This window comes from Manis pentadactyla, chromosome 2 (assembly GCF_030020395.1).
Source record: "Manis pentadactyla isolate mManPen7 chromosome 2, mManPen7.hap1, whole genome shotgun sequence".
NCBI classification, from domain to species: domain Eukaryota; kingdom Metazoa; phylum Chordata; class Mammalia; order Pholidota; family Manidae; genus Manis; species Manis pentadactyla.
Genome location: NC_080020.1, coordinates 4,618,031 through 4,641,446, shown reverse-complemented (window position 1 = coordinate 4,641,446; position 23,416 = coordinate 4,618,031). Strand labels below are relative to the sequence as shown.

Below are 23,416 nucleotides of genomic sequence, written 5' to 3'. Positions count from 1 at the left end.
GATAGATGAATGGACAAAGAAAATGTGGTATGGTTATATGATGGTATATTATTCAGCCATAAAAAAGAAGGAAATCTTGCCATTTGTGGCAACATGGATAGACTTAGTGGGCACTATGCTAAGTGAAATAAATAAGATAAAGACACATGCCATATGATTTCATTTATATGTGGAATCTAAAAACAAAAGAAATGAACAGAACAAAACAGAAATAGACCCATAGATACAGGAAATAAACTATTTGTTGCCAGAGTGGGAAGAATTACAGGGGCAGGAAGACAGGTGAATACAATTAAGAGATGTAGATTCATAAAATAAATAAGCCATGATGACATAATGTACTGCACAGGAAATATAGTCAATACTACAGGTGATTTTGCATATAGATGTTCACTATACATACCATATGAATCATTTCATAATGTAGAGAAATAACAAATCATGACGTACATCTGAAACTGATAGTTTGTACGTTAATTATATTTCAATTAAAAAGAAGTTTGGCATCATAAAAATAAAACCTAACCTGGTTGGTGGAAATAAAAATTTGATCCACTGTTCTGGAAAACAATTTAGCCAAATATATTTGGATCTTTAAACGTCCTCATGCCATTTGACCCAGTACACTTCCAAGAGTCTCTCCTAATTAAATAAACATGTATGTAGAAAACTATTCCTATTTTCAAAGACAGTCATACATAATATTTAGGCAGCAACTAAATGTCCATAAAATAGAGGAAATCACTTAAATAGTGGTACAATGTGCGTTATTATGCATATTATGCATTGCAATACAGCCATTCAAATAATACAGAATTTAAATAACTGAACATGCAGGCAAAATTATGTTAAATACGATAAGGTTACAAAACCGTATGCATAGAATAATCCCAAACAATTTAATATTCAGTATTTTTTTCAGATATATGAAACTGGAAGGAAATACACAAAAATGTTAACAAGGTTATTTCAGGGTTTGGGGATTATGGGTGATTCTTGTGTGTTTTAATTTTTTTCTCCTTTTTAAAATTTAATTAATGGCCATATATGTCTTTCATAAGAAAAAAATGAAAGTTCAGAAACAAGAAAGTTTCTCTTTGGAGATATTAACATTTTTTAACATAAATAACCACTAAAATATATATGAAAGAAAGCATGTGATATGGTAGTTTATGTAAAATTAAAGATATTGCTGAAGTTTGGTTCTCTGCCCCAAGGATGACTATTTCTTTGTGACTAAAGTTTAATAATGTCATTGTGGAGCATTGAAAAGAAATGATTATCCAAAGTAAAGAACCTTTTAAAATGTTTAAATGTTGTCTGTGTAAGTATGTCTTTAAAAAGAAAATACTTATTTTCACTAAAATTGATTTATTAATATTCATATTTTGCTTGACAGAAGTGACACATTTCCAGGTGTGTAGTCTTTCAGTGGACATCATTCTCCATAAAAGGAATATTAAACCTAAATTCCACCTCCCGCATCTTTGATTTTTCTCTTAGCCTGTAAGTAGTAGTATGGTTTCCTGGAAAATACATCTTAAATCATCTTCTTAGAGCCAACTCACAAGTGATTCAAAAATTGATTTATGTTGGTCACACTACAATCAGCTCAGTGACATGATTCCATACTTGTAATGATGTAGGTGATCCTGTGTATAGCTAAGGGGTTAAACACCTCGTTCAGGTTGCCCTGAAATTGCTGCCAATCAGGCACCAATTAAGCTCAACAATTATAGGAAGATAAGTATTACTGGCAGCAAGTTTCTGAGTCCCCAGAAAGTAGAAGGATACAAATTAACATCACAGATGTAAATGGGATAAACAGAAATAGGGCAAGGAGATGCCTACAGGTGTCAGGCTAAATCTCGTGTTTGGTGCATGGACTCTATATGTGAATGGCTTGATTTGATGGAAACTTTAATCCCACCTTGAACTGGCAGCCTCTAAGTTCATGTGGGACAGGGTGCAACCCCTTGGTATATTGGACAAAGCCACAGAAAGAGACTTTCTTTTCCTACGTGGCCAAAGGGCCACTCTGTATGATAGGCCTCCTTTATAGTAGACTTGGGCACCAGAAAGGAAGATTGAGGGGATACTCCCTCGCTGTGCCCCTGAAATACTTCATTCCCTGCTCTGCTCAGGCTCAACCTTTCTAGGTAAATAAAAAGGCAGACTCAAGGGGCATTTGATTAAGTAGAAGGCACAGACATGTTCACATATATATTAACATGATAAAACTTAACATGTTAAAGTATATTCAACATAACATGTTAAAACACTCTCCACAGTGTGCGATGACTGCAGCATTAGAGGTAATAACAAGTTACAAGCAAACACAGCAAGGATCCCATCTAACCAAGGGGTCTGGGAAGGCTGCTCAAGGTGATCTTTAATCTGAGCCTTAAGGTTGAACGGAATTTGCTTTGAGGATGAGGGAGAAAATGAACTGTAAGCAGAGAAAGAAGCTTGTTCAAAGGGGAGGATGAATGGAGCAATAGTAATGTGCTCAGGGACTCCAGGCAGGTCCGCAGAGAGGATATAGTGCGGCGTGGGCAGAAGTCGTGGAGAATTTTCACTGATCTATGGTGAAAACTCATCACACATTAGTGTCTTTTCTTTTTCTCCTTTTGTAGGCCAAAACAAAGGAGCAAGAAGACTTTAATAGTAGAATATAGACATGTAAAATATAGAAACTCACATAAGAAAGAATTTTTGTATTTTCATACTTAAAATGCACTAAGCCAATGTTCCATGATAAGGTTGATACCTTATGTTTTATGCCACTTTAAAATGTGCTCTGTCGTCTCGTTTTAGTCTCAACAACTCTGTGAGGGAATTAGGACAAGTATTCTTATCTCTTGTTAAAGATGCAGAAACTGGGGCATGCTGAGGTTAGGGAACAGCCCATCCTCAGTTCGCAGGGGAGGTTGGGCTCGAACTGGTCCCGGGAGTTCAGCGCGTTGTTGTAGGAGCCCATAAAATGCAGATAAAAGCTAAACACAGTCTTGCAGCACATCTAGAATAATGTTAAGTGGGAAATTATTTGGTGCGTATTCTTGAATTTTCAGAAATGAATGCATTAGTTTAACTTTCATTCAGCTCAATTTCATATCATCATTATAACTAATTCCCTGGTATTGAATCCTTGCCTCTGAGTCTAACCAGCTATTTGCCTTTAAAGCGAAGTACACGTGGGAACACAGAAGTTAAGTCCTGGTGCCCCAGCAGCAAGACCTGAGCCTCGGAAGTGGGCAAAGAAAACAACATGCAACCAGGGAGAGGAAGCTTGGTTAAAAATAATCCAGAAGAGAGGGTTTCTAGCATAAGGAAACTGCAAATGAAGACAGAGACCACCCAAACAAACTGCTCCTCCTACTATCTAGATACATACAGTTGTAGTAATAGTACTAGTACCAACAGTAATTGCAGTACAGGGAGAATTCAATTTCAACACATTCCACCCGTCCCCGACCCCAAAAAAAAGACACTTGGGAACAAAAATCTATAATTTTCAAACTTAACAAAATGAGACCCGAATGAGTAACCTGGAAGATTAAGTGGAAGAAATTACTCAGAAAAAGAGTTATAAAGGGCCAGAAATGATAAGAGAAAATATGAGACTAAGTGGACAAATCTAGGAGACATAATGTGAGAATGAAAGGAATTCCGGGGAAAGAGTTACAGATTGAGGAGAGGTGGTGATTATTCACATAAAAGAAAAATAATGTCCCTCAAATGATGGAAGAGAATAGATTTGAAGGGCTCACTGAGTTCCAGTCGGAGCACACATTTAGCATATCCAAGTAAAATTCCTGAACTTAAGAAACAAGCAAAAAACACAAGAGTTTTTTCTGAAAGAAAGACCAAGCTAAAAACAAACACCAGAAAGGCTTGGTTTCTCATCTACACACAGCCGAGGAATCCAGAAAATGATAGAATACCACCAATTGATCCACAGAGAAAGGGACAGCAATCCAAGAATCCTGAAAGCCCTCCACAGCACCACTTAGCAGCCAGGTTAAAGGAAATGTATTTGCCAAAAAGCAGGAATTTGAATAACTCCCATTGTAAAGAGTACTGGAGATATGCCTGCAGCCAGATGGCAAATTAATAATAAAAAAGACTTTAAGAAATGGAAGGATGAAAATAAAAGGGAACAGCAGTGAAGATTTAACCCTGCATCATGCACATTTAAAATGAAATGGATAATAACTGGCAATGTGTAAAAATATCCTAAATAAGGATTCCTGGAATACAATGTACCAAAGGCAAATGCTACAAGGGAAAATCTAGTAGTCTAGAAAGTAAAAAGTAATTCAAAAAAACCTAGGAAATTGGGTAATAGTGCAGAAAGGGTAAAGTACAAGTTTTCTGGAAGTGCTATTTATACGGAGGAAACTGGTAGGACGAAAGTATAAATATTCTAAAAATGCCTCTCTATGGGTTAGAGCAAAAGTCTTGGGGTAATTGGGGAAAATCGTTTCTTACTGTCACATGATAATATGTAAATAAGCATTTATAAGTGTTGGGAAAAGGATAACTACTAGTTGAATGGAAAACTGCAGGACCGCTTTTAAATTAATGCAAGGGATGAGGGAGAGAAGGGAATTAATAGTAACATTATCAAATCATGAAAAATAAGGAAAAGAAGAAAAGAAACCTCAGAATAAATTAATAGTTACCATAGTAAGATGAAAGAGTAAAATATGATAATGATAGGGTATCAGAATCTGCAGAAAAATATCAAACATAAATTGAGATGTAAAAATTCAATTGGAATATTAATAAATAGACTTCCACATTGCATCAAATGAAAATAATTTTCTATGATCAAGAAGTACTTATTCAGGAGTTGTTCAAAATCAGGATATCTATTAGTATGCCTTGTAACATGCAATTTTAAATTTAAGTGAATAATAACTGGGAATGTGAAAAATATGTCCTAAGTAAGGATTCTTAGCAGAAAACAGTCATGCTACCAGTGAAAGAGTACACTCCCCTGTAGTGTAATTCTTTATACTAACAAAAGAGAAAAAGATGATTTTATCAGCAGGTACCAAAAAGGCTTTGAAAAGTTCACCAATTATTCTAATAAAAACTCTGAGTAAAATATCAATAAAAGGAAACTACTTGAATATGATAAAAACTATTTACCCAAACTAATTGCAAAATATCATTTCAAAATTATGAAATGATAAAGACTTTTTGTTAAATTCAGATAGAGATGCTTGATACCATCATCATTATTTTATAATGATTATGGTTTTAAGGTTCTAGAAAACACAATATGACAAGAAAATTAAATTATCAGTAAAAATTGGAAAAGAGATTAAAAACCTGATTTCTATTTGCTGATAACATTGTATACTTAAGGAATTCAAGAGACCCTAGTAAAACATATTAGAATTTAGTAAGAAATTAGTAAGGTGACTGAATGCATAATAAATGTACCAAAGGCAATTGCTTTTTCCTTCATTAGCAATAACTAATAGAAATATGCCACTCACAATGATGATAAAAACTAATAAATAAAACATTTTGACATAAATTTAACAAGAAAATGAGACCTGCATGAAGAAAACTACAAAATATTATTGAATGACACATAGTTCTAAGTGATTTTAAACCCTTGGACTAGAATACTTAATATCATTAAAATGTCAAATCTCTTCAAATTAATATATACAGGAAATTTTGAATTTTGAAGGTATGAGGAATTTAGATAATATAACATTAAAGTCAATAGGGATTAAATTTATTTATAAGGCTAATAAAGAGAAGGGTTTGCCTAATTGGATATTAAAATGTATCATAAAGCCACTGTAATCAAACAATATAGTATTGACACAGAAACAAATAAATCAGTAGAACAGAAGGAAAAAACCTGAAATATACACCAATATATAAAATAAATTAATCTATTATAAAGATGGCATCTCAATTCTGTGAAAAAATGTATAAACAATAACATAACATTGATTATCCAGGAAGAAATTGATGAAAACACAATCCTAAAATTCACAATTCTAAACAGGTGAAAGACTTCTATGTAAAAATATAATATAATAATGATCTTATAAAAGGAAGTTTAGTTTATATGTACAAATCAGAGGTTGGGAAGACTTTTTAAACCAAATAGAAAGCCCAAAGCTCTAAAAAGTGAAGATAGATTTAAGTAAGTGTGAAGGTTAATGTCATGTTTCAACTGACTGGGCTCAGGGATGCCCAAACATTTGGTAAACATTTCTGTTGTGTGTGTGAAGATGTTGTCTGGAAGAGATTAGAACTGAATCAGTAGATTATAAAGATGATATGCTCTCACTGGTACTGGTGACTGTTCCTGCCACCACCTGGAGAGGGCTTCCCCCAGCATGAACACACCACGGAAGATGGCACAGTCAAGGGAGTCTGCCTAAGATGAAGGTTCCTAGTGATATCTGTAAGGCTTTCTGGTTACCTGAGCCAGTCAACTCATTGTTTCAAAATTAAATGGGTTGATTTCAGTCACAACTAAAAATATCCTCAATAATACAGCTATTCTGAATAAATTTCTGTTCCATGTACAAATAATCAAGGACCAAGAGGGTGTGGTTGGGTAGAGGGTGGGAAGGACAAAATAGACATACCCTGTCTTTCTCTACTCTTTCCCAGGTTGTAATAATTAATTTGTATAATACTTTACAGTTCCTGTGGCCCTCCTGCCATTGCCGTGAAGTGGATATTATCATCCTCAATTTTTAGTGGTGTTCTAAGGTTGCTTTGCTACAAAGTGACTGATTTGGTACTAGGAATGTTATTCAGGTGCCGACTCACATCTCTGACTCTTGCACCGCATGAACATAGCCCCCCATGCCAGCGCCACTATAATTAGCATCCAGCTCCAGTCCCAGGCCCTTGGGGTGTCATCTGGAAAATGCCCACTGGAAAATTATGAATCTATTTAATTATCTTTTTTAAGGAATTAAAATCATAACATAAATCTTATTACCCAGCTAGCGTTTAATTTTCATATGCAAATTTTTTGTAAGTTAACAGTATAATCAGATTTTTCAAGAACCTTAAATTGTGCCAAGTTATTTTTTTTAACGCAGTGGATGGATGCATTTTTTTTCAAACTTGGCAAAAAATATCTGGAAATAGTTACAGCAATAATCACACATAGGTATCCATTCATCACACATATGAACAGAATGATTGTGTGTATCCAGATTCTTTCTTCTCTTAAATATACAGAGTCCTGAACTAAAAGTAAAGCACAGAAACTCCAACTATTTGTTTTTTAGTGAAATTTTTCCTGTACTGCCATGAGATTGATCCTTAAAGCTATAGGATTTAGGGGACACAAATAACATTTTGCCCCATTACCCTAAAACATTTCAAAGCAATACTAAATTCGATTGGAACATTTAAAATGCTATTTATTTTAAAATTTCACTGATGATTAAATTTATGTTAAAATAAATCGCTGTACTTTATTTTCTTGACAACCCAGTAAAACTGAACTCTCTCTTTCAAACTCCATTACATCTAGTCCCTGAGAATTCCATTTGGTTACTGCCTAGTTATTTCTGTGGCAGCCTTTGAGAAACAACTCCAACACCCCAACAATAATACACTTGCAAGCCCTCTACTAAGTCCCGTGTTAAAATAAGCCAGAGACCATCACCACTCAATACATTTTTACTTGGGTGTGCTATTAATTAAAGCTTGATTTTAAAATACAAATATTGCCATTTGTTGCACGTAACATAGATTGGGATCATTTATTGAACCTTTGCATTTGTGTTCATGAACCACAATTTCTTCATTAAAATATTACCCAACTTACTATATGAAGCAAGAGAAAAATATGTAAAAATTCTTTTCCAAGCCCATTCTGAAAGCCTTTTTGGGGGGGTTACTCTAAGAAAGACCTATTTAAGAATGTTTCTGACCTTATTTCCATCTTGCCAACACAAAGAGTAAGCATGACGTAATATGCAGACATCGCAGACACGATTCTGTGTGCAGCCTAAGTGACTGTGCAACAGGCTTTTGAAGACGCCCCATCCCTCAAAATTGCAATCACTTAACACTATGTGAGAACAGGGACCTTTGTGCCTCCTTGTACTGTCATTGCCACTGCTGACACCCAGCCACAGATTAACTAGTCAGATGTCCTATTCGAGTAAAACAAAAAGGAATGGAGCAGAGAATCCGTTTGGGCAGAAGGGTAGGAAAAGAGCAGGAAGAAAGTTTCAACTGATTACATGGGAGCTTTGAACAACTAAAGAGGGTTGGCAAAGCCCTGGGTCTCTAGACTGCTGGGAGCAGGGAAGGGACTAAATAAAAGATAAGCAATGTTAAAGGACCTGCAGAGAAACCCACAAGAAATTTCAGAGACTTCAAGTGTTAGACTGCATTAATTCTATTTTGCAACATTTTCAAAATGTAGTATCAGGATCAAGACACTGAAAACAGACCCTGGAACTAAGGGGGAAAAAATGACACCCTTAATTAAGCTCATGGAGATAGCTGGCCGACTTTGGCAATGGAATTTAATTTATTCTCTTTTCCATTCTCTTGTATGCACACTCTGCTATACCTTACCTAGCAGGCTGAAAATTCAATAAATAAATGCATTCATTAATGATTTTGCATAACTCAAACGGAAAAGAACGTTAGCAGAGCCACTCCACAGGACCCCCACTTTGTCAAAAACAATCACAGCGGTGCAGGACTGACGGCGTGAACCCGCTGTGGGGGGCCAGGGATGCGGCAGCAGCGATACTGGAGTAGCTGCCTCTCGGGCCACAGAATTTGCACACCCATAGTGACTGAGGAAAGAGAAATGTAAAATATTCATGTTAAGGGTTCTCCCTTCTTCCCCTTCATTATGCACCAAGAGATGTTCTAGTAAAATTCAAGACATCAGCTTAGTTAATGTTCATAAATTAAACTGCTCACAGAAGGTGATCAATTTTTAATGTTTACACTCAAGATGTTCTCTTTAATTAACACTTAGCTACATTTGTACTTTCTGTTCGCTGCGGAAAATGTCTGAACTTGCAGAGAACTGCAATAAGTTGTAAGACATCAAACTGCAGTAATTTTCAAAGTTGTACCCTTCACCTAAAGAGAAAGGGCTTAGCTTCAGAGGGCTGACATTATAAAGAGACCCAATTCACTCTTGAGAGGTAGTGGGAAGCTACTTTGTGTAGGTATTTTTGGAAAGTTGCCTATATTCCTCATACGGAGGTGGAAATTTTCCTTCCATAAACGCCTGTGGTGTATTCTGAGACATACATGTGAACATTAAAAGAAATTTCCAAATTTAGTGAGCAGAAGCTCATTAAGATTCCACTGATTTCTAATTAATGTTAATTGATCACATGTCAGCTACAGAGAACTATAAAACACAGACTGTTTACTAGCCATGTGACCTTGAGAAATTCAACTACTCTTCACTAAAAGTGGGAGTAATACCTACATGATGATTGATTATGACAATTAAATAACACATGTGGGGTGCTTATCAGTCCCTGGCATATATTAGATTCTAAATAAATATGTTCTCTCCTATGTATATTACCATTCTTATTTTCAGTGTGCTTCTCTCTCTCTCTAAAAATGGGAGTAAGAGTGCATCAAAAAATAAATACATTTCTTACTGTGGAGAATGCTGCTCCTGGTACAGTCGGGGGTCCTGCTCCAAGACAGGGACAATTCAGGGCAGAAGTCGATCAAAGACTTTGAAGTATCCTGCAGAGGAAAGAGTATTACGCATCCCTGAAAGAAAAACTAGTCTCTGTAGAAGACAGACAGGTATTCATGGATCATGATGAGCAGAATGGCTTTCATGGTGGCATGCTTAGTTCTATAGAAGAACAGAGGGGTATAAAGAGAATAAAAAATAATAATTTTAAAAAATATGATGGATTCTTCTCATCTTTCTATTCTCTCTGAATTGTATTTTTTTTTTTTAGGAGCTCTAAGAATATCTCCAGCTCATGGATTGCCAAGTTCTCCCAGTTGATGGGAGAGGACATTTCAGGCTTTCAGAAGATAGGAGCAAAGAAGAATTGGCACCACAGAGGGTGGGTGGGGCCAGGACAGATTTTGCACACTTACAAGAGTGTGATTTTTGAAACATGGAGGGCAATTTTAATCTCTGCATATGTTCTAACTAGCTGTTGGGTTGGTAAATATTAAGGTATAAATGTATAATTTTTTACTATTGGTGCACTACCCAGCCTAGAAAGTTTTCAGGATTTATCTTTGGGATAAGCATTCTAAAGTGTGAGTTCCTCCATCTGTAAATATCTTCTGCCTATGTGTAATTCCAATAATTCACATAAACCTTACTTCCAGATGTCTATGGAAAATTTTGCTATATGACTTACTGAAATTATTATTTAAACCCATAAAAAGTCTATGGTACACTAACCAGGGTAATGAGAGTATATATCCTTATACAACTTAAAACCAGAGTTGTGAGAAAACTTCCTGACCCACTATTCCTGGGCTATTCTTTATAATTCACCACATTATAGAGCTAGAAAAAATTATCTTTAGCTAACAAAATTCAATCTTGTTGTGGTTTACCTAGTTTCCCAAATACTTTCTAAGTATTGCGCTGTGAACAAAATTTCACATTAAGTTAAATAAAGTTTTATTTTCTGAAGTGATGATTAAAGAGTGTTAAGAAAGTAAGGCGCAAACAAAACAAACTTAAGTGACTTTCTTGTTAGCCTGACAACTAGTTTTAAATCTGGAACTTTGTGGAGGAAACTATGACACTTGACAAGCAAGAAATTTGGACCAACAAGAATTTTGTTGGCCTGGGACTTGAAGAGGGTTCACCCAGTCTGGATTCTTCGGATCCATATTTAGACAATCCTGTGCCACTGGCCTCTAGGGAGAGTTCACTCAGTGTGAATTACCACCCAACATTTTTTGAATGTGTTTATCATTTTGTTAAGCTATTTGAGATTTAATTTCTATCGTAGTTGAGTTACTGTAAGTCAAATGAGGTAGTTACACCATCTAATTTCTAGAAAAGCAAACAGCTGAAGTGTAAAATAATAACCCAGATCAATGCTTCAGAACCTTGCTGCACATTAGATTCAGCTGAGTAGCTTTCAGAAACATGCAATACCCACGTCTCACACAGGTCATGTGCCAGCATTAGTAATTTTAACAACTCTACCCAGTTGATTTTAATGTACAGGCAGTATTAGAAACGACTGCCTCCACCACTCCACTACTGCCTTTTTTTAAATAGGAAAGAGCTTTTGAAAGGGTTCTAGTGCATTCAGTTCCCTGAATGTGGAGAGCGGCCGGTAAGTGTTAGATCCTTAACTGTTTCAAACCATCTGGAGGTGCCAAACTTTTTCTGTAATAGGTCAGATAATAAAAACCTCAGGCTTTGCAGGCCATACGGCCTCTATCACAACTACTGGATCCTGTCATTATAGTTCAGAAGTAGCCATGGACCAGATGAAACCTACAGGCCCAGCAGTGTTCCAATAAAACTTTATTTACAAAAACAGGTGGCAGAATGGATTTGGTCCACAGGCCACTGGCCATAGTTTGCTCAGCCCCACAGCATGTCATTCTCAGTTCAACTCTTGCCCACATCTTGCAACTTTATCATTGTAGCTTTGTATTACAGTTTAAATTTTATTTATTGCAAAAATATTGCCATGGATTCAATAACTATGTAACTACCACATATGATTATTAGAGAAATCTCACAAATAAAAATGACCAAAATAATAATCTCTGCACTTTTGATGAGATTACCATCTCTGATGTTTGTCAGTTATTAGTGAATTTCATTAGATTTTATCTAGGCTAGCTAATATAACTTCATAAACCATGCCTACTGGGTATGGAGTGATTAAATAGAAATTCTCTAGTGTGATGACAACTAGAGAAAAGCTGTTTAATTGTTGTCAAGAAAAGTGCCACGGTCAATATAGGGCCCCTTTCCTCCCCAGAAAGGACATGCCAATTAGTTTTAACAGCCTGGATGTGGCCTCCCAATATTTCTTAATATTGCTCCAGGGAGTTACCACAAATCAGAGGCAGCAGACAAGATGAAATCTATGTGACATTCATTCTTAGCACAACAGGAGATGTTTCTCCAGCTCAGACAAACAGGAAATTACTCTTCTCTCCAAGGGTATAAATGCCTGTCCTATTACTGCACCGAACAAGTGCGCTGGTGTTGTGGAGGGAACACAGACCCGCGTGTTCATGTCAGAGTTGCAGACAACTGCAGCAAGCCGCATCTTACCCAAAGCAGGGAGTTGGCATCTCACAAAGGACAGTTGGAAGAAAGCACAGATTCCCATAGAAACCAACTGATAAAAATACTTCAATTAAAGTCTGTAATTTGAGCTCATGCAAAAAGGAACAGTAAAAGCTTTTCTACAATGTATATGAAATACAGCCTGAAGCAGATATTTTGGGGACTAGAGTAATGTGGGGCACACAGAAGGTGGTCCAGATTGGCTAGAACTTCTTCCTCAGCCACATTCTGATGGCTGGTCATGGGCAGTGGCTATCAAACTACGAGATTAGTCGCCTTACGCGGTGGTCCTAGGGGGGCACTCCAGAAGAGCAAAGGTCAAAGCGGCAAGGCCTTTGAGGCCTGAGATCCAGAACAACATCTCCTTACCCACATTCCATCGATCGAAGCAAAACTCAAGGGGGTGGAGGAGAAGCGCTACCTCTTGATGGGCAGCCCTGCAAAATATTCGGGCCATTCTTTTCAATCTGCCACTCATGGTAGGTGGTAGTCTTATTTAACACATTCTTCTGTTCTTTCATAAAATCCTGATCTAAGCTCTTCCAACTATTATGGATGAGTAGCAAGACTCTAAGGTCCAGAAAGGCCGAAACAGTAAGAGGTCTAATAAAACCCTGTCACAGTGAAGCTTGTTTCCATTTAGAATGCTACATTTTTACACATTTCCTCTCCTTTTGGTTTTGTGACTCCTAATATTTTAAAAAGGAAAAGAACTTAGAGGGCATTTAATTGCATGTTAAGGAGGATTTCTGATTCAGAGAAAAACACATAACTTTTATGTCATTAAAATAATAGATTAAAGCTCATGGGGGAAACTACATTTTTGTACAGCTATGTTACCTTTTTAAATCTTGGACAGTGCAATGCAGTGCTTCTGGGTCACTAATGTCCTCCTGTCTGGCTATAATTAAGGAGAAGCAAGGGCAGGCTTGTAATATGACCAACTCCCTGATAACCTAGATGAGGAACAGAAACAGGGAATTTAAGGGTCTTGCACAGGGCCACAAAGTAGCTAATGGCAACACTGATGCCCAAGACATAACTTCTGCTCCTACCAATGTTCTTCCCATTGCCCCATTAGGGCAGTTCCTTGGATTGAGTAAAAGGATACTAGTCTTTATAGGCCTTGCTGCTTTGGTAAGATCAGGAAACAGCAAACTTTTTCCGTGAAGGGCCTGATAATAACCATCTAAGCTTTCGGGCTGCACAGCCTCCTGTCACAACTACCCAACTCTGCACTGTAGCACAAAAACAGACATATGCAGTGCATTCAAAAATTAACATGCCTGTGTTCCAATGACACTTCATTTACAAAAACAGGCAGGAGAGTAAGTCTGGCCCATGGCACACACGTGTCAACACCTGCGCTTGATTTAACTACTACAATTACCATTCTTCACCCTTTCCTGCATCTACACTCTGGCTGTAGCTGCCCCATGGGTGCAGCTTACAACCCCTCTGAGGCTTGAATGTGTGTTGTGGCTTAAATTGTGTCCCCTCCTCCAATAATAACAGAAAAATCATCTTTTGGGGTCCTAACTTCCCAGCACCTCAAAATGTGACTGTTTGGAGTTTGGGTCTTTACAGAGGAGATCAAGTTAAAATGAGATCATTAGGGTTGGCGCTAATCCAGCATGATTGGTGTCCTTATAAAAAGGGTGATTTGAAGACAAATGCGTGTACAGGGAGGACACTGCTCAGAATGAAGATGGCCATCAGCAAGCCAAGAAGAGAGAGCTGGAACCCGTCTCTCACAGCCTTCAGGGGGCATCACCCCTGCCAACGTGTGGTTTTGATTTTGAATTTTTAAGGCCCAAATGGTGAGACAATAAATTTCCACCGTTTTAATAACCTAGTCTGTGGTTCTTTGTTACAGCATCCCTAGCAAACTAATACATCCTCAGCTTGCTTTGCCCAGTGACGCTCGGCTAAAAGTAACTGTGTGCCATTCCCCAGCCTCGTCTTTAAGAACCTTCACACTATGCCACTTGCTCTCTTGTACTTCTTCCATGAAATGAGAAAAACATGCTCTTCTCTGGTCTAAGCTCTTCTCTGGTTTAAGCAGCAGGAAAGACACCTGAAGCCACCACTCTAGCCAACCCCGACCTCCAGCTGACCTCACAGATGCGAGCAGCAGTTAAGTTATTTCTGTTAAGCCACTGAGTTTTGGGATGGATTGTTATAAAACAGTAGCTAATTGATTCAAAGGTTAAATTTAACATTAGATAAATTCCCAAAATAGGGCTACTAACATCAAATACAGAACTATGACTTTTTTCCCTGGAGTGAGCTTTGTCTATTTTATCAAAAATTTAAATTGATATGGTTCCCCACCTCCACCTCCACACCCATTCTTTCTCTTTTCCAGTGAAAATAGTAATGAATGAGCACCTGAATGGTTTAACCATCTACTTGCCTATTTTCTTCTAGCTCAGGTCAGCCAATTGCTAAGTAACCCCACTCCTTATTTTCAGTTGCAAAAATGTGCACTGCTCTCAGCAGCCTAGTTTTATCAGCCGGGTTATTTCTTTTCTCCCCTCCAGCTTTTCTGATGTATAACTTATAAATAAAAATTGTATATATTTAAGGTAGACAACGTGATGACATGATAAAGGCTATGTCTTAGATTCCTGGGGTTGCCGAAACACAGCGTCACAAATTGAGTGGCTTAAAACAACAAAAATGTATTGTATCACAGCATAGACAAGCAAAATCAAGGTGTCTGGAACCTGAGCAGAAGAGGCCTTCTTTGCCTCTTCTAGCTTCTGACGCTCGCCAGCATTCCGTGGTGTCCTTGGCTTGCAGCTGCGTCTGCCTCTTCCTCTGTCATCACATAGCTGTCTTCTCCCTGTGTATCCCCCTCGTCTTCTAAGGACGCGGTCATATTGGATTAAGGGTCCACCGCATACACTCACTGCAGCAGGACCGCATCTTGACTTAATTAATTACAGCTGCAGTGACCCCATTTCCAAATAAAGTCACATTCTGACGGGTTCAGATTTCAATGTAATGTTTTTGAGAGGCACAACGAAACCCCAAAGAATTATCTTTCACAGTTTTGTTTTGCTTTTTTAAACCCAAGTAAGCTTTTTGTCAGATGAGCTTTGTCTTGCCAATGGGTTTCAGCCCTGGGCAAGTTCGCTATGGATTCAGTGTGACCAAAGAAATGACAGTAGAATGTTCTTGGGGTAAAGGGTTACACCCAACTTTATTTGCAGGTGGCAGGTCAGTCACTAAAATCACCTTCACTCAGAGCGAGTCTGCACACAGCAAACCGGTCTCTGCCTCTGGGCCCCTCTGTCCGCACAACCATCCCGCACAGCCATCCTCCGGGCCTCTGCCTGTACAGTCGTCCTGCACAGCCGTCCTCTGGGCCTCTGTCCTCGGCACTGCCACCACTCCAGCCTCTGCTCTGCTCTCCTGCAGTCCTGCAGCCCTGCCACCGTGTCGCCCAGAGCGCTGGGCAGAGCTCTTTACATAGAGTCAACAGCCATGTATTGCCCACAGGTGTGCAGTGAGCTAGCCAACCAGGGCCAGGTGAGAATCCTGGCCACAGGAACTCTCATTTTATCCACAGCTTTTACCCAGAAGTATAAATCAGGAAAATAATTCAGAACAGAGCTGGCCTGGTTGAAGGAACTGTAGGCCGTCCCAGAGCTGCCCACCCACCCGCCAGTTCCCCTTTCTAAGCCCACAGCTCCAATGGTGCCTCAGAAACCTTGAACCATAATCTTTAAGACCACTGATTCTACATAAACTCTGGCTTTGAATGATCTTTCTTACAAATATAAAATACTCTGAAAGATTACATTTTCTCTCAATTATTGTGTTAAGTAAACCATTCCCATTGGAAAGCCAAATTTTATGTCCCTGAAAATAGTTACTTTATAAGTGACTTAAATTTCTCTACAAAACTACATTATCTTAGGTTGCTAATTTTATTTCAGCTAGTTTCTACAGATACATGTTTGGTTTATTTTAACTGTTCAGGAAAAAGTTAACTTATTTTTTCATAGATTAGGCCAAATCATAGAAAACTTCATGTTTATATTTATCTTGCTCCCCAGAAATTCTTCTCTTGAATTCCACTTGAGCTCTGCATCCCGAACTTGTACTGAAAGAATAAGTAGACTCAGAATGCATTGTACTTGAGAACTTTTCTTGATTGTGGTGTCACAGTCCAGAAATTTCACTCAGAGCCTAATGTTGGAAAAATTTGGGTCCCTAGAGATCTAATATGTTTCTTTCTTCTGTACATTGACAAGCATGTAATTTTGGCTATCATTATGATTGGTCAAATGTCTAGGCCACCTTTTGTAATGATCTAAACCCTGTCTTATTTATTGCATTTGTACGGCCTTCTTTATCCTTTCTTTATGACCAAATGAGGCCATTGGGAGTGCAGAAGGAAAATACCCTAGAACAGGGAGACTGTCAGGTTTTGGGGAGACAACAAGGGGGTTAACAGGCTTCTCTTGTGTGTGTGGCGGGGGGAGAGAGTATCATTGGAAGTACAGTTAAGGCATGCAGAAATAAGTCAACATAAATTTAATAGCTCCAGTAAGCCGGTAAGAAGAGGGCAGTTTGATGAGGTTTCAAGAATCGAGGCTAAATGAAAAGAAGCTTCTTATGAAACTTGACCCAGCTTAAAAGATCTGAGTGATGAAAACACATACAGTGTTTTGGCTTTAAGGTCCATGCAAATAATCCGATTCATGATCAGGGAGCTGCAAACCATACAATTTTGACTTTTAGATACGAGGAGATTGAACTTTGGAGGCCCACCAGAAAAGACTAAATGTGCTTAAGAATTTAGAGGTTTAACCAGTTGGGAATGAAAAGTTTGCAACTGAAAAATACAGACAGTTATGTTAAGGACTGTGCCACGCAGAGTACCCATAATTTATCTTTGTGATCATATCAACTCTAGACCTTGATTTGAAAGAATATACGTGAACCATTACTGACTCCAGAAGGCAATACAACAAGCCATCCTTTGGAGGGTCTTTTTATTCATTTCATGAACAAAGTCCAGGATGTCCACGTCAGTTCTCCTTAACTAAGTTTAAATAAATATGTCCATAATAAATGACCATGTAAACTAGACAAGACACATAGAATTACACCCAAGAAAAACCTTAGGAACTGTCTGTCTCATGTCATAGGCTTAAAACTAAATTTCACAAAGGCCAGAATCAAATGGCTCAGCTAATGGGAAAGGGCTGAGGCCTTTGAATTCCATCTCAATCTCTCTGTTTCGTGAGAAAAGCATCGGTTTACTCTGCCCCAAACACTACCAATGCAAGCAATACAAATAAATATGAAGTTATTTCTGATGCAAAAACAGGGACTCACAGCTCTCCCATACGTCATATATAACAGTTCACATCTGTCTTTTTTCCAGATAAATGATCTCAACTTTAATAATTTTGGTTTTCAAATTCCAGGAGAATCTGCATATTCCATAAAATTCCCGAGTGACTTTATTGAGCATGTGTTGACAGTACAGACAAATTTCATCTTATGACTTGTCACTACATGTCTTTCCTTACGAATCTCCTCTGTGTGTTTTATGACTCAAGATTTCCTTTTAAATCTCTTTGGACCCAGTATTTCTTATTTTCACTAGGGTTTGGTTAGCTATTTTAAATTCAAAAATGTAATCTGCAACTATAAAGCCTCAGCAGATAAGCACACTTCGTAGTTCTCGGGCACCTTATTTTTCCCTTCAGCTTCATCCATGCCAGGATATTTGCAGAAACTCTTGCCTGTCCTTATTTTCATTCCCTAAGTATCTCGTCTACCCGTGCAGCATCCTCGGTCCAACTTCAAGGAGTATCAAAGCTGTATTAAAGTATCGCGGATACATTTTACGGATCATTATGAATCCTTGTTTTGTTCAGAAATACTGTGCCCTTTTTTGCTTTTTAAATAACACAAAATCTAGCATCATTTCCAGAACCTGTTTTCTATTTTTCCTATTGTAATATGGCCTATTATTTCTTCTTGTTTTTTAAAAAGTGGCATTTTTGTTATATTCTGTGTAACTGACTCCAAAATAAGTTCACAAAGAATGATGAATATTTTTTGCAGTGAAGAGTGAGTCAAAAGAGGTGGCTAATTTTCTCAAACTCTAAAATTGTGGGAGACCTTCTGCAAGAACTAAATTCATGAAGTGTTAGATGAGCTTAAATCTGGAAACTTTCAAGCAGATAAGTCAGAGCAGCAAGTAGGAATTCCTGAGAATGTCCTTTCTCTCTCCCATTTGTCAGCCCTCTCTATGAGATTTTGTATAATATATGACGCTATTAGATTCCATTTTGTTTTTTCAATTCTCCTCTTTCCATATTTGTCACCATTTAGAATTCCCCAAGAGCTAAAATTTGGATTATTGCTTTATCGTGAAAAAGTCTCCAAATATGCTGCTGCCACCTATAAAATCCTTTACAAGCATGTTCTTTTAGGAAAGAGGAAATTCATCATTAGGATGAATTTCAAAAGAGAGATCATAAGCCATCTCCAGGGTTCTTCCTGGAACATGTCAGGGACACTTGCCTCAGGGAAACAGGTTCTGAAGTCCAGCCAGCATGACCACAGCCAGCGGTCCTGGAGGTGTTTTAGCACTCTTTTGATATTTTCATCCCTGTTCTTTATCCTCTCTTTCTGTACTGTCACTTTCAGGACTGTACCTTGTACATAAAGAAAGGAATACGAAAGTGTCAAAGAGAAATGCATATTTCTAGAGTAGAACTAATTATTTATTTCTCTAATCAGAAAATATCTGCTCCTCACAGAGAGGGTGAGGGCTTGATAATATGGGTGAATGTTGAACCATTGTATTGTGTATGTGAAGCCACCATAGGATTGTATATCAATGATATTTTAATAAATATATATATATTAAAAATAAGTAATGGGAAAGAATCTGCTTCTCTTTGCATGTATACATATGTACATATACACTTGAATATAAATATATGTATACACACACATGAATCAAAAGCCTATATGTAATTAAACTACATTTTCATGTTGTATTCTTCTGAATATCATTGATCTACATACACATAAGCTTTTAAAATAGTGAACTTAATTACATCTGTCAATTTAATTATATCTTAAAACTGTTAATTTGCATATTAATAGTTAGCTAAGTATGTAATTTTAATGATCATCTGCTGCTTATTTTCTCCTGAGAAAAAAACAGATATTCTTTATTTTTTTAAATTCACAAATACAACCCATTTCCTTTAAAATTTTCCATCCCTGCTCACTGTGATTTTCAAACTGCAGGAATGAAGCCTTCATGAATATTTTGAAAAATCTTCTGCCCTAAACTTTCCCCTTCTTCCCATTTTGGATTTCTGTGTCTTCCCCCCACCCCCACCCCCCCACACAGGGGGCATGTCATTTACTCTTTGGGAAATTAAGATTCCAAAATCTCTTTCCTCTCTTGAAAACTTCTCACATGGATTCAGAGTACTCATAACCTCACATAAAACTGGCAGACAAATATTTTTTTAAGTAAAGTGAAGAACCAAAGTTCAACCAAGTACGTGTGAAGATCTCATTGGCTTTTGCTGAGTGATGCGTGAGCTGGGTAGCTTCCTCCCCAGCAAGTGGAAAGACGCTCCAGGGGCTACAGGAAGGGAGAGGTTTTTATAGGTAGGACAAGGAAGTCACAGAAAAAAAAAAAAAAGAATTATTTCAGGTGAGGTCACCTTCTTTTGGGGACAAACGGGTTTTATTAGGTGGATTACCTCATCTTCCCCTGGGAATGCAGAGGGTACATGTGACGCTATCTTATCGACGCTGACCAGAATATTTCTGGCTGACCCCATATCTGGAGGAGGTTGAAACTGTACTTAGTTAGGTTTGAAGCCCAGTTTGGGGACCTGGCCTAGCAGAAGTGACCCCATGCTGGGCTTGTGTCTTTCTTTTCTAACAGTAGTGAGCTTGTGCCAGTTACATGAACCACATTTTAAGTTTGTTCCAGTCTTCTTTTAATATTTATTATACTACATTTCAACAAATATAGCCAAATTCATTTTTATTGCCTTTGCTGACATTTTCAAGAGGTCCAGGTACTCTTTTGACATGACACAATTCTAGCTGAAGGAAAAAAGTTCAATTATTCCTCAAATGAGACTTCCTGCGTCATAGAATTTTTTATTTCCTATCTGTGGTATTTATAGTCGACTGAATTTCCTTCAGCTGTTTTCTAGGCCTGCCATTTTCTCTTGTGTTGTTGTAATTATATGTTTTATCTATGGTGGGAACCATTCCACTTAGTTTTTCTTCATTGTTCTATTATTGCTCTTCACAGCCTCCAAAGTATGTTGAGTTTGTCTGTAGTATTAACTGGTTGATAACTTGTCTTTTCCTGTCAGAGTTAATTCCTTTTCTGCAGTCCTTGTTTTCCCCTTTATTACTTCTCAAGAATAGCGAGCATCAGCCAGCCCAGTTACATACACTGGTCAGTGTTCTAAATATTTCAGGCATCACAGTTTTCTTCTCCAGCTACTGACGCTCATGTTCCCTTTGACGTTGCAGTATTTGTTCACCAGGCATGGAGGTTTGGACATGCTCCTCTGCTTTTGGAACTTAAATCACTAGATTCCATTATTTCCCTTTTTAGCTGACAATTTTTTTAAACTGTATGTGGAAATAAGAGATAACCTGATGCTATGTTATTTCCTCTACTGTACAATCCTTCTAGAATGTCATAGGCTTGGACCACTAAGTACAGTCATTTCTTTCTATAGCATGCTTGATTTTTTTTCTTGTTAACCTCTTATGATGATGATCACTGCACAGGGTATTAAAACAGATGGACACATAATTTAAAAAGTATCTTTCATTCCTTCAACAGACTTTGGTGCTTAAGATCTGGACGCTAAATGATAATGACTATAATGTAAAATAATTCACGCTCATAGATCTCTCCAAGTTGCATTTCTAAGGAAATTAGAGGCAATCTTTTTCAGCCTAGCAACGTTCCTTAGCTGGGGCACAGTACCACTGCCACCCCTTACCTTGAGGCTGGGCGCTTCAGTTATTGAAGTTAAAGAACATTCCTGAACAAGGAGTCTAACCTTTAACCTTTCTAATGGTGTAGCTTCAGCCCCCAGCTCCCTGGCCATGGAAGCAGGAAGGTTAAAATATCCTTTGTCATTGACTGGCTTTCCTCTCCATTAAAACTATAGAGAACAGTTGGAGTAACTATAAAACACGGACCCTGTTCCACAGGTTAAAGGGGGGCCACTCCCGTGGTTTGTTTTGGTTTTTAATGCGTTATTTTATCTTTTGTAAAATGCCTTTCAGCTTCTTTCTCCTTCAGGCCAAGGATATGGCAACCCATCCGCTTTGCCCTGCCCACTGTAGCCTTTCCCAGTCTCCTCCGCAAAGCATCGTGAGCCCCTCTGACCCTAGTCTATTTCGGGAGGTCTTTTCTTTCTACTTGCCTGACTTAAATCTCTTTAATAAACAAAGAGTTTGCCTAGGAGCTGTATTGAAATTTCCATCTCACACCTAATAAACACGTCTGGCAGTTTCAAAATAATGAAGTTTGAGAGACTAGGGATATTTTTCACTGTCACCCCTACCCATGGATTTTTTTTTTTTAATTCATGAAGTCTGGGGAACCTGGTAACAGTTTTGGAGAGCCCGTGAGACCTGGTCCTATGCATTAGCACATCCATGAACGGTTTTTATCTATTTCAACAAACGTTTGTTGAGTACTTTCTATGTACCTGGCTCAGCATGGGATTCATCAGTGAGCAATGAAGACAAAATCTTCTCCCCTCATCCAGCTGATGGAAGAAACACCCACCCTGCAAAAAATTAGGTTGTTAAATAAATATATATATATATTAGATCACTATAAGCGCTAGGAAGAAAAATTAAGGAAGAAGGGGAGATGGGAGGTCAGGTGGCGATAACTCTGAGACGTCACACGAATCCTTAAGGGAAGAAAATCACAGGCCATGGGAACAGTAATCACAGGCCGCGAGCCTGAGCATACTTGGAGTGTGAGTAGAACCCAGGAACAAGAGCACTTAGATTTCCCATGGTTATAATTTGCCTCAGATCAAGAAAAGTATGACATAAAGTTTCTCATTTTCTTCAGCTTTCTGGCCCCTTAGTGCACGTGAGATTGCCCAGCTATCTGCAGAACTCCTTGGCACACAGAGAGCTTTAGAAGCTTCTGCGTTTCCTGCAGCTTATTCTAAAAGCAGCCACTTCCTATCTGTTTCTTCTAAATGTATAGACTACAAGAAAACACTCTGTGGCTCTATTTTGGTTTTCTTCTCCTCCCACCCACCCTGCTGGGTCCTGAATTGCTGTGAGGTGACGTCTCACTCACCACTGCAAGGCTGTGGACCTCATGCCAGGCTCAGCAAAAGAAGGCCGTCCAGCACCGGAGGGATCTTGGCCTTCCGCATTATCAGCTGCGGCTGAGAAATGGGAAGGGGTTCAGAACTGGCTTCCCCAAAATTCCCCACTACGGCACACGGACTATTTTGAGCTGAAGGCAGTAAAGACCCTGTGGGCCCAAGAGAAACATTTACTCCGCTCCTAACTAACTAGAAGAATCTAAATTGCGGGCGTCTTTCCCAGAATGGGAATTTCTACCAGAGGAAAGTTTTATCTGAATGGCCCATCAGCTATGGCGGAGCAAACATCTGCTCTGCCTATTGCCCTGTGAATTTTCCTCCTGCCCTCTGAAACCCCAGGTCCCTACCCCATTCCTTAGCTCAGGACAGCGCATATACCTCATTTGGCCTTTAGGTCTCTGAGCCTCTCCTGTATGGGGGGATTCCCATATAGACAAAACTATATTTTATTTTCTCCTGTTCATCTGTTTCTTATCAGTTTGATTCTCAGACCCTGAAGGGCAGAGGAGAAGTTTTCCTCCCCAGCAAGTGCCTGCTCTACTCTGAGCCTGAACCACAGGGAGGAAGCGAGCGTATAGGAGAGGTCCGAGGGCTCTCATTCCTCGCCTCTGAAGCTGCCGTAGCACTACAAAGGGGACCTGCAGATCCTGCCCCTGAACCTCTGAACTAGAAACTTCTGTGACATCAAACAGAGTGAGGGCCCCGAGGACATAGAGTCGCA

At 38.4% G+C, this 23,416-nt stretch overlaps 1 long non-coding RNA gene across 1 annotated transcript; it reads right to left on the bottom strand.

Moving 5' to 3' along the window:
• Positions 1 to 15,609: 15,609 nt before the first annotated feature.
• On the bottom strand, positions 15,610 to 23,182 carry LOC130679973 (uncharacterized). Its single transcript, XR_008992960.1, has 3 exons — positions 22,665 to 23,182; positions 22,051 to 22,131; positions 15,610 to 15,769 (listed from the first exon to the last, which is right to left on the bottom strand). It is a non-coding gene; the product is annotated as an uncharacterized LOC130679973 (long non-coding RNA).
• Positions 23,183 to 23,416: the final 234 nt, after the last annotated feature.